At 44.6% G+C, this 12,598-nt stretch overlaps 1 protein-coding gene across 2 annotated transcripts in view; it reads right to left on the bottom strand.

The window, feature by feature from the left end:
- The window catches only part of TEX11 (testis expressed 11), a 963,534-nt gene that overhangs the window by 452,272 nt on the left and 498,664 nt on the right, over positions 1 to 12,598 (bottom strand). The gene's annotated exons all lie outside the window — the stretch shown is intronic.

Below are 12,598 nucleotides of genomic sequence, written 5' to 3' on the forward strand. Positions count from 1 at the left end.
AAGGTCACTATATGGTGGTAATATTGGTCTATATATAGTGTGATTTATTCACTAACAGTATGGTGGGTTTTTTCTGACACAATGTTGTAGTAATATGTGATCATGGTTTGGCAGTTTTATTCAGTAACCGTATGGAGGTATTATTCAGTAACAGTATAAATGTATTATTCGGTAACAGTATGGAGGTATTATTCAGTAACAGTATAAATGTATTATTCAGTAACAGTATGGAGGTATTATTCAGTAACAGTATGGGGGTATTATTCAGTAACAGTATGGAGGTATTATTCAGTAACAGTATGGAGGTATTATTCAGTAACAGTATGCGGGTATTATTCAGTAACAGTATGAGGGTATTATTCAGTAACAGTATAAATGTATTATTCAGTAACAGTATGGGGGTATTATTCAGTAACAGTATGGGGGTATTATTCAGTAACAGTATAAATGTATTATTCAGTAACAGTATGGAGGTATTATTCAGTAACTGTATGGGGGTATTATTCAGTAACAGTATGGAGGTATTATTCAGTAACAGTATGGGAGTATTATTCAGTAACAGTATAAATGTATTATTCAGTAACAGTATGGAGGTATTATTCAGTAACAGTATGGGGGTATTATTCAGTAACAGTATGGAGGTATTATTCAGTAACAGTATGGGGGTATTATTCAGTAACAGTATCAGGGTATTATTCAGTAACAGTATGGGGGTATTATTCAGTAACAGTATGAGGGTATTATTCAGTAACAGTATGGGAGTATTATTCAGTAACAGTATGGGGGTATTATTCAGTAACAGTATGGGGTATTATTCAGTAGCAGTATGACGGTATTATTGGTAATGTTGGTCTTACAATCTATGTAAATGACTGTGGTGGGGGCTGTGGGGAAGTGTGAGTGGCAGCGGATGATCAGGCTAAGAGACAGTCCGCAGAGTGGCATGTGATGTACTTTGACATGTAGGTGATACTTACGTGTGGGATGTGGGTCCATAACTTGTGGACCGCACAGGGCCAAAGATCATATTAATCCACCACTGGCATCGAGCCAGCACAGGCAGACCACAACAATACAGCAGGTAGAGCAAAGAAACCAGCCCAGGACGTGCCGCTTCAAAACAGCGCTAAGCGCGATCCGTCCTGGACTGGCCTGAATGTAATTGCAGAGAGTTTCGCCGCAAATGAGACTGGCTGCCGAGGAGAGATATGGGGCTATGCAGACGGTACTATTTGCACTGCACTGATTGGCAGTAAGAATAATTCTTTAAATATTTTCCATACTTCAAACAGCACTTTAAGGCTATGTTCACACTGAGTTTTTTGGGTTTTTGAGGCAAATTTTGTCCTTCCTGCACGTCGTTTGCCGCGATTTTCACCGCGTTTTTCGCTCACGGCCATTGAGTGCTACGGGCAAAAAACTCAGCGAAATACCCTCTCTCTGCCTCCCATTGATGTCAATAGGAGGTCAGAGGCGTAAACGTGCGAAGATAGGGCATGTCCCTTCTTTCTCGGGAGGCATTTTCGGCGGGTTTTTGACGAGTTTTGCGGAGCGGTTTCCGCGCCCAAAAACTCGTCAAAATACTTTGTGTGAACAGGGCCTAACAAATAAACATCAAATGTTTTCCTATTTAAAAAATTTATATATTCCGTGTTTGATGTGTAAAGTTAGGAATGAGAAAACTCTGATAGATTTGTGGGGGGGGGGGCGCCTTTTTATAGTTCGCCTCAGGCGGCAGACGGGCTAGGTTCACCCCTGCTTAGACAACCATATGACCAGGAAGCCTTTACTGCAAAACTCCTTTGCAGTGGAGACATTGAAATCAATTGGCGCCAGCTTCATGCCCGTACTCCAGTGGTCCTACTCAGGGGCAGATTACAATGAGGGCAATCTGAGCAAGTGCCCAAGGCCCGTGGCTAAAAAGGGGGCCTAGTTTGCTGCGGTTCTCCCGAACCGGTTGTTAAAATTACAGCCGGTTCAGAGAACCGGGGTGAAGCAGGACCTCTCACCCAATTGTATCCGCGTCCTTGGGACGCAGATACAATTGATTATTATTGCGCTGGTGAGACAGGAACTATCAGTTCCCGCCTCGCCATTCAGGGCTTTAACAATGACGTGGTCGGTGTGATGACGTAATCACACCGACTGCGCCGTTATCCCCAGATGACGATGACTAGTTACTGACCAGTGCTATGTTGCTGGAGGACAGCGTGGGAGTGGGGACAGGCGAGAATGTTTTTTTTTCTGTTGCCAGTGTTAGGCGCAATATCTACAGGGGGCGCTATCTACACTGGGCATTATCTACAGGGGTCATTGTGACTGGCATTATCTACAGAGGGCATTGTGACTGGCATTATCTACAGGGGCATTGTGACTGGCACTATCTACAGGGGGCATTGTGACTATCATTATCTACAGGGAGCAATGTGACTGTCATTATCTACAGGGGGCATTATGACTGGCAGTATCTACAGCGGGCATTGTGTCTGGTGCTATCTACAGAGGGCATTGTGACTGGAATTATCTAAAGAGGGCATTGTGACTGGCATTATCTACAGAGGGCATTGTGACTGGTGCTATCTACAGGGGGCATTGTGACTGGCGCTATCTACAGAGGGCATTGTAACTTGCGCTATCTACAGGGGGCATTGTTAGTGTGTGTGGTGTATTACTTTACAGTTTTTGACACAATTTAATTCATGGGGACAGAGTATGGTACTATTATATTTAGGGGCATGCTGTATTATATTCAGGGGCACAGTGTGTGTTACTATTATAGTCAGGGGCACAGTGTGTAGCACTATTATATTCATGGGCATAGTGTGTGATACTACACCGTGTTCCAAATTATTATGCACATTGGATTTAAGTGTCATAAACATTTAATTATTAGTTTTTCAATTAAACTCATGGATGGTGTTGTGTCTAAGGGTATGTTCACACGACAGCGTCCATTATGGCTGAAATGACGGGGCTGTTTTCAGGAGAAAACAGCTCCGTAATTTCAGCCGTAATGGCATGTTGAGGCACTTTTCACGGACGTAAATGGAGCTGTTTTTCCATGGAGTCAATGGAAAATGGCTCCATTTACGTCTGAAGGAGTGACAGGCACTTCTTTGACGCGGGCATATTTTTTACGCCCCGCCTTTTGACAGAGGGGCGTAAAAAAAATGACCGTCGGAACAGAACATCGTAAGACCCATTCAAATGAATGGCCAAATGTTTGCCGACGCTATCGAGCCAAATTTTCGGACGTAAATCTAGGCGGAAAACGCCTGACTTATGTCCGTAAATAAGCCGTGTGAACATACCCTTAGGGCTCTTTGGATCATTGTAATCAATCTCAGACACCTGTGATAATTAGTTTGCCAGGTGTGCCCAATCAAAGGAAAACTACTTAAGAAGGACATTCCACATTATTAAACAGGCCACAGGTTTCAAGCAATATGGGAAAGAAAAAGGATCTCTCTGCTGCCGAAAAGCGTGAAATAGTGCAATACCTTGGACAAGGTATGAAAACATTGGATTTTTCAAGAAAACGTAAGCATGATCATCGTACTGTGAAAAGATTTGTGGCTGATTCAGAGCACAGACGGGTTCGTTCAGATAAAGGCATAATGAGGAAGGTTTCTGCCAGACAAATTAATAGGATTAGGAGAGCAGCTGCTAAAATGCCATTGCAAAGCAGCAAACAGGTATTTGAAGCCGCTGGTGCCTCTGGAGTCCCGCGAACTTCAAGGTGTAGGATCCTCCAGAGGTTTGCAAGTGTGCATAAAGCTATTATTCGGCCACCCCTAAACAATGCTCACAAGCAGAAACGGTTGCAGTGGGCTCAGAAATACATGAAGACTAATTTTCAAACCGTGTTGTTTACTGATGAGTGCCGTGCAACCCTGGATGGTCCAGATGGATGGAGTAGTGGATGGTTGGTGAATGGCCACCATGTCCCAAGAAGGCTGCGACGTCAGCAAGGAGGTGGCGGAGTCATGTTTTGGGCTGGAATCATGGGGAGAGAGCTGGTAGGCCCCTTTAGGGTCCCTGACAGTGTTCATTTCTTGCCATTTCTAACCACCTTGTCATCCTCCTGGTGTTTTCCGTTACTTCGTTGGATCATTTGTATGTCGATAAAAATTTTTTTCAATAAAGTGGAAACGGAGTTTCCCCCACTTATACCACACATCACTGGATCTTTCTCTTTCTTGCTATTGCTCCCTGCCGTGAGCCGTCGCGGTTGATCCGGGCGATATCGAACACAGGAGTGTGGAGCTGGTGAGCTGGAGGTTTCCTCCCATCCCTTTTTCCCTGCTATTACTACGGTGTGAAAATGACCTCTGCAAATTACGTAGAGTTTATGACTGACCACTTTCTTCCGTGGTACAAAAAGAAGAACTGTGCCTGCTGTAGCAAAATTATCTTCATGCATGACAATGCACCATCTCATGCTGCAAAGAATACCTCTGTGTCATTGGCTTCTATGGGCATAAAAGGAGAGAAACTCATGGTGTTGCCCCCATGTTCCCCTGACCTCAACCCTATTGAGAACCTTTGGAGCATCCTCAAGCAATATATCTATGAGGGTGGGAGGCAGTTCACATCAAAACAGAAGCTCTGGGAGGCTATTCTGACATCCTGCAAAGATATTCAAGCAGAAACTGTCCAAATACTCACAAATTCAATGGATGCAAGAATTGTGAAGGTGATATCAAAGAAGGGGTCCTATGTTAACATGTAACTTGGCCTGCTAAGTTTTTTTTTATTGAAAGAGCTTTTGATTTCTGTAAATATGACCTCCTGATGCTGCAAATGCAACAAATTACCATTTTAGTTCTCTTTACAACCTTTAAAATGTTTTGATCTCTGTTGTGCATAATAATTTGAAACAGTGCATTTTGAGTTTTTTACTTCTAAAAAAAAATCTGTTATCATTAGGAGATTTGTTCAATAAAATTTGCATTATACTTCAACGGTTGATGGCCTGAAGATTATACTGACTCATTTGCATAGACTATTTAGGAAAATCAGCGAAAAATAACATTTGCATAATAATTTGGAACGCAGTGTATTATATTCAGGATCATAAAATGTGGCACTATGAGAATTTTATCTTTGTTTATAGGAAAAGTGAGGAGCCGAAGACATCTGAGCGGCAAACTCTGCAGAAATGGGCTGTGGCCGGGAGAAGTCATCATAGAGGTCTGGACCGGTTGGTGAAGAAAAGAGAAAAAGAATGAAAAAGAATGTGGCGTCATTTGTAAGTCACTCAATGTAAATGTTTATTCTCCCTGTGACTGATCATTACTAGATTCACCGTATGACCTGCAGAGATGATGGGTGTATTGTTCGTTTTTGGGAAACAACAACTCCCAGCATATCCTAACCATTGTTCTGGCTATATTGGGAGCTGTCGTTTTATGTCGTACAAACTTATATGGCAGGGGTTAAATTTAATTTGCAAATTACCTCTTTACGGAGCTGTATTTGAGCTGGTGCTGTATTTATGTATTGAGCATAGTTTTGAAGCTGCATACAGGGCTAGCCTTAGGGGTGTATAACTCCAGCAGGTGGAAGGGGGCGCTGCGCTGTCTCCCTTCCCTTGCTTTCTTCAGAAACACCCAGGCCCGGCGACTCAGCTCAGCAACTGCCTTCCGCCCAGGCGCTTCTTCACTCATTGGCGTCGCTACCGCTGTAGCAGACATAGCGACTGCTTGTGGCGACACCGGGCATGAGGGCGCCCGTACCGCCCGTAAGACGGCCCCCCCATGGCTGGCAGTGCCTATAGCAGCCGCTGCCGCTGCTACATGGGTAACGATGCCACTATAGCAGACCAGGGAGGTATCTCCCTGCTCTGCTATCTACTAGTGCCACTGTAGCTAGCTGAAGGAGCAGAATCCCCGTGTGGCCAGGGATTCCGATCCTGGACGGAGCGCTAGCGCTCGATGTCTCAGTGCATATATGAACAGTGATCAGGCGCAACTCCTGAAAGCGTAATCCCCGTCCACAGCATTGCTGACTCTGTGACTGGGGATTCCACTCCAGGAGAAGCCAGTCACGTCACTGTCCATAAATTGACACAGAAGACAGGGGCTTCTCCTGGAGTGGAATCCCTGGCCACAGTGTTGGCAATGCTGTGTATGGGGATTCTGCTTCAGGAGTTGCCCCTGATGTCACTGTCCATATATGGACAGAGACATCAAGCGGAGCACTCCAGGAGCGGAATCCCCGGCCACAGGGGGATTCCGCTTCTTCAGGGAGTTACAGTAGCGCTATCTACAGGAAGGGGGGGGGGGGTGCTATCTACAAGGGGGCTGTGGACTGTGTGGCACTACCTACAAGGGGGCTGTGTGGCACTACTTACAAGGGGGCTGTGTGGCACTACCTACAAGGGGGCTGTGTGGCACTACCTACCAGGGGGCTGTGTGGCGCTACCTACAAAGGGGCTGTGTGGAGTGGCACTACCTACAGGGTGCTGTGTGGCACTACCTCCAAGGGGGCTGTGTGGCACTACCCACAGGGGGCTGTGTGGCACTACACATAGGGGGCTGTGTGGCATTACCTACAAGGGAGCTGTTTGGCACTACCTAAAGGGAGCTGTTTGGCACTACCTACAAGGGGGCTGTGTGGCATTACCTAAAAGGGGGCTGTGTGGCACTACCTACAGTGGGCTGTGTGGCACTACCTACAGGGGACTGTGTGGCACTACCTACAGTGGACTGTGAGGCACTATACAGGGGTTTGTGTGGCACTACCTCCAGGGGGGCTGTGTGGCACTATCTACAGCGAGAATCTGTGACTGGCGAGCTGTTGGTCATTTTAGTGAGAGTGGCAGGCTGATGGTCACTTTATTGTGAGTGGGGGGGCTGATAGTCATTTAACTGTAAGTGCTGGGCTGATGGTCATTTTAGTGAAAGTGGTGGACTGATGGTCATTTTAGTGAGAGATGTGGGCTGCTGGTCATTTTACTGTGAGTGGGGCTCTGATGGTCATTTTACTGTGAGTGGTGGGCTGATGTTAATTTTACTGTGAGTGGCGGGCTGATGGTGATTTACTGTGAGTGCCAGGCTGAAAGTAATTTTACTGCGAGTGGTGGGCTGATGGTTATTTTACTGTGAGCAGAGGGCTGATAGTCTTCAAGTGGTTTCCACCTCTGAGCTCCAATTGAAATTCATAGGAGGCAGAAAATACCTGCGGCACCCGTTTGGAGCACTTGTTTGCCTGCGTCTTTTGCATTAGCTTCAATGGCTTAAAAAAACACAAAAGAAAGTGTGTGGCAGCCAGGGGAGGCAGGCATAATACTTTGTGGGGGCCACTAAGTGGACATTATACTGTGTAGGGGTACTACAGGGGGCAGTATACTGTGTGTGGCACTTAGGGGGCATAATACTGTGTTGGCACAATTAGAGGACAAAATAATGTGTCCTTGAAGGGGTTATACTATATTACATTATTAAATATTAATATTATACTGTATGGGGGGCACTAAAGGGGCATTGTACTGTGTGCAGGCACTATATTTGGCATTATACTGTGGGAAGCATTATACTTTTTTTGGGGGCATTTTTTTATGATGGGGTGGGGCCGAAAGATCAATTCACACGGGGCGCCATCTATCTTATGGCCGGCCCTGGCTGTATATATGTACTGAGCTTTGTTCTGGTGCTGTATATATGTACTGAGTTTTGTTCTGGTGCTGCAGATATGTACTGAGTTTGTTCTGGTGCTGTGTATATGTACTGAGCTTGGTTCTGGTGTTGTATATATGTACTGATCTTGGTTTTGGTGCTGTATTTATGTACGCAGTTTGATGCTGGTGCTGTGTATATGTATTGGGCTTGGTTCTGGTGTCACGGTCTGTGGGTATGTGGCTCCACAAGGCTGCACCGCCATAGTGGGGAGGCAGCTGGCCAAGTAAAGGGGCACCCAATCAATACAAAGTCCCGTTCTAGGGTGCCTGAATAGTCCAGACAGTGGCCGAGGCTATAGCACGGATGGAGGTGGGTGCAGCAGGTTGCTCCAAACATGGCGGGTGACAGCAGGTGCAGTAGTTTCCGCTAGACATGGCGGATAACACTGGATGTGGTAGATGTGGTAGATGACACTGGACTTGGCAGATGAAACTGGACGAGGCAGATGACACGGGACGTATCAGATGACAGTAGGCGCAGTAGGACACGACTCCAACACTAACAGGCTCAGGAACACGGACACAGCACAGGATACAGGCTACAGATAGCAGGGCATGGGAAACAACAGGAATAGGAAAACACTAAGGGACCATTTGCAAGACTAACATGGGAACACTAACAATGCTTAGGCAATGAGCAAAGGGGCAGGGCCCTTCTTATAGTCCAGGGGAATCACGTTCTAATTGTGCATGTTGGCCCTTTAGGGCAGGGCACGAGCGTGCGCGCGCACCCTACGGGACACAGCGGACCGGAGTGAAAGTGAGTGCTGGCATCTCTTGGGAAGGAAATGAGAGCCAGCGCTCACAGATCCATGACTGCGGCCGCCGGGGGGTGAGTAATCCCGACGGTCCGCAGCCATGGATGCTACTGTATCCCCCTCTTACACCCCTCTACTTGGGGCCAAAGCGAGAGAGGAACTTCTTAATGAGAGCAGGGGCACTGAGGTTCTCTTCTGGCTCCCAGGACCTCTCCTCAGTACCAAACCCTCTCCAGTCCACCAAATAGAAAGTTCTTCCTCCTACCCTTTTGCAGTCCAGGATCTCCCTCACCTCAAACACATGAAACGCTGGGGGCAACTGCGGGACTGGGAGTCTTACTGTAGCGATTCAGGACCACTGGTTTCAGGGGGGACACATGAAAGGAGTTGGGGATTCTGAGGGTAGGAGGCAGCCGAAGCTTATAGGATCAGAATTAGGAGGAAAAAGGATAAGGACCAAAAAGGTGCTGCTAATCCCACAAGGTTAATTTAAATGAACATTGTTTATAATTTAATAATTGAATAGTACAGTGTGCCACGCGTTTCGACGCCGAAAAGGCGTCTTCATCAGGCCAATAAAATTATACAGAAAAGGAGCAGTTTAAATACACATTACATTATGCAAGCCAAATAGAAAAAAGGAAGAAAAAAGGCAGAAAAAACTGCCAAAATGACTGGTCAAAGATCATCCATGACATCACATCAAAGGGTCAGATGTGCTGTCAAAAAACAGCTAGATGTATTCATAACAAAACATTATTTAACTTTTTTTTAGTCAATTACGAATAAAAGATACTTAACCCCTTTAGGACACAGCCTGTTTTGGCCTTGTGGACACAGATGATTTTTTCAAATCTGACATGTGTCACTTTATGTGGTAATAACTCCGGAACGCTTTTACCTATACAAGGGATTCTGAGATTGTTTTCTCGTGACATATTGTACTTTAGGTTAGTGAAAAAATTTGGTCGATAAATTCAATATTTATTTGTGAAAAACTTCAAATTTTAGCAAAAATTTGCAAAAATGAGCATTTTTCTAAATTTAAATGTATTTGCTTGTGAAACAGATAGTAATACCACACAAAATAGTTACTCGTTAACATCCCCCATATGTCTACTTTATGTTTGCATCATTTTTTTTCACGTACTTTTATTTTTCTAGGACGTTACGAGGCTTAGAACTTTAGCAGCAATTTCTCATATTTTCAATAAAATTTCAAAAGGCTATTTTTTCAGGGACCAGTTCAGTTCTGAAGTGGCTTTGAGGGCCTTATATATTAGAAAGTACCCATAAATCACCCCATTTTGAAAACTGTACCCCTCAAGGTATTCAAAACCACATTCAGAAAATATTTTAACCCTTTAGGCGTTTCACAGGAATTAAGGCAAAGTAGAGGTGAAATTTACAAATTTCATTTTTTTTGCCGAAATTCATTTGTAATTAAAAAAAAATCTGTAACACAGAAGGTTTTACCAGGGAAACGCAACTCAATATTTATTGCCCAGATTCCGCAGATTTTAGAAATATCCAACATGTGGCCCTAGTGTCCTAATGGACTGAAACACAGGCCTCAGAAGCAAAGGAGCACCTAGTGGATTTTGGGGCCTCCTTTTTTTAGGAATATATTTTAGGCCCCATGTCACGTTTGAGGAGGTCTTGTGGTACCTAAACAGTCGAAACCCCCCCAAAGTGACCCCATTTTGGAAACTACACCCCTCAAGGCATTTTTCTAGGGGTATAGTTAGCATATTGACCCCACAGTTTTTTTGCAGAATTTAGTGGAATTAGTCTGTGAAGATGAAAATCACCTATTTTTCTGTGGAAACATAGATTTTTTTCATTTTTACAAGGAATAAAGGAGAAAAAGCACCCCAAAATTTGTAAAGCAATTTCTCCCGATTACGGCAATACCCCATATGTGGTCGTAAACTGATGTTTGGACCCACAGCAAGGCTCAGAAGGGAGGGAGCGCCTTTTGGATTTTGGAGCGCAGATTTTGCTGGGTTGGTTTTCAGTGCCATGTCGGGTTTGCAACGCCCCGGAGGGACCAAAAACCGTGGAAACCCCACAAAAGTGACCCCATTTTGGAATCTACACCCCTCAAGGAATTTTTCTAGGGGTAAAGTGAGCATTTTGGCCCCTCACGATCTTTTTTAGAGCTAATGTGACCAAAAAACAGCGATTTTGGCGCTTTAAATTCTTTATTTATTACAGCGTTCACCGTGCGCAATAAATTACGTTTTAATTTATTCTGCCGGTCGGTACGATTACGCCGATACCATATTTGTATAGTTTTTTTTAAGTTTTGCAGCGTTTGCACCATAAAATTACGTTTCTATAAAATAATTTATTTTCTGGGACACGCTATTCTGAGCCGTAACTTTTTTATTTTTTCGTCAAAAAAGCTGTGGGAGGTCTTGTTTTTTGCGGGACGGGTTGTAGTTTTTATTGGTACCATTTTGGGGTAAATGCGACTTTTTGATCACTTTTTATTCTATATCTTGGGAGGGGTGGTGACCAAAAAATAGAGATGCTGACAGTTTTCCGTTTATTTTGTTTGCTGCATTCACCGTGCGGAAAAATTAACATTATAGTTTCATAGATTGGGTCGTTACGAACGCGGCAATACCAAATATTTTTTCCCTATAATAAATGACTTATTACAGGAAAACAAAACCTTTTATTTTTACACTTTTATAAAAAAAAAATATTAACTTTTTTTTACTTTTTACACTTTATATTTTTGTTTATTAACTCTTCTTTTACTTTTTACACTTTCTTTTTTGGACCTGCAGCTCTGATCGCTGCTAGAATACATTACACTACCTAGATAGTGTAACGTATTCCAACTGTCAGTGTGACGTCACAGTCACTCTGACAGTTGGTCTACGAGGATCAGCAGAGGCTGATCCTCATAGGCTGACCTGGGGGCCATTGTCTGGCCCCCGGGTGCCATCACAAGCATCAGAAGCCCCCACGATTGCATGGGGGCTGCTGATGCGCTACAAACCCGCTACATGCGGAGATCGCAATCGAGCCCCGCATGTAACGGGTTAATTGCCGAAATCAGCGGCGATGAGCCGCTGATCGGCAACACTGGAGAGTGTCAGCTGTCGGGGACAGCTGATCTCCAAGTTCCCGATGGACACTGTCGCCGACAGTGTGCATCGGGAACTACACAGTGACTTCCTGTCACTCTGACAGGAAGCCTATCAGGACCAGCCGAAGGTTGGTTCTGATGGGCTTCCGTCCATGGCAGACCCGGAGGCCATTGTTTGGGCTTCCGTTTGCCGTACTAACTATCGGCAGACCCCGCGATTTCGGACGGGGGTCTGCCGATATGTTAGAAACCCCTAAAATTTGCCGATTGCACCCGATCGCCGAATTTAAGGGGTTAATGCGCCGAAATCAGCGGCAAAGGACCGCTGGCCGGCAAGAGGGGAGTGTCAGCTGTCGGCGACAGCTGACCTCCCGGTTCCCGGTGCACACTGTCGCCGACAGTGTGCACCGGGATTAACTCAGTAACTGTACGTCCTCGTGCGGGAAGTAACCTCCCGCGAGGACGGACAGTTACGTCCTGGTGCGGATAGGGGTTAAAATGAAAGATGTTGCAATATAAAATATAACAAAACATGTTAGAAAGTTAAATCGTACTTAAAAATTAAAAAGATGAACATACAATATAAAACATTAATGTGAGAGGACATTGAAAATATATAAGGGGATAACTCACCAATTTTGTAGTAAAACACTATCTGATATAGTAAAAACATGATGCTAAAAAAAGGACTAAAACACAGGCGGTGCTACAATAGCGTCCCTGGAGTCATGGCAACCACAATCTTACGGTGGCCGCGGTAGACCAAAAAGGATCATGGAACGCATAGTGACACACACAATGACAAAAATAATGAAGACACGCAACTACAGCATCAGATATTCAGCAGACGGGATGCAACCTGTTCCCAGCTAGAGGCATATAGATGGACGAACATTGGAAAACATCAATTTATGGTTAAGTTCTATTTGTTTTTTGTTATTTATGATTTTTATGAAACGTATCCTTATATTCGTAACAAAAAGGTGAGAGACGCAATGGCAGGGGAAAGGGGAAAGGAACCAGATAATATATATAATATTGTCATAAATGAGTGGA

This window comes from Rhinoderma darwinii, chromosome 8 (assembly GCF_050947455.1).
Source record: "Rhinoderma darwinii isolate aRhiDar2 chromosome 8, aRhiDar2.hap1, whole genome shotgun sequence".
NCBI lineage: Eukaryota > Metazoa > Chordata > Amphibia > Anura > Rhinodermatidae > Rhinoderma > Rhinoderma darwinii.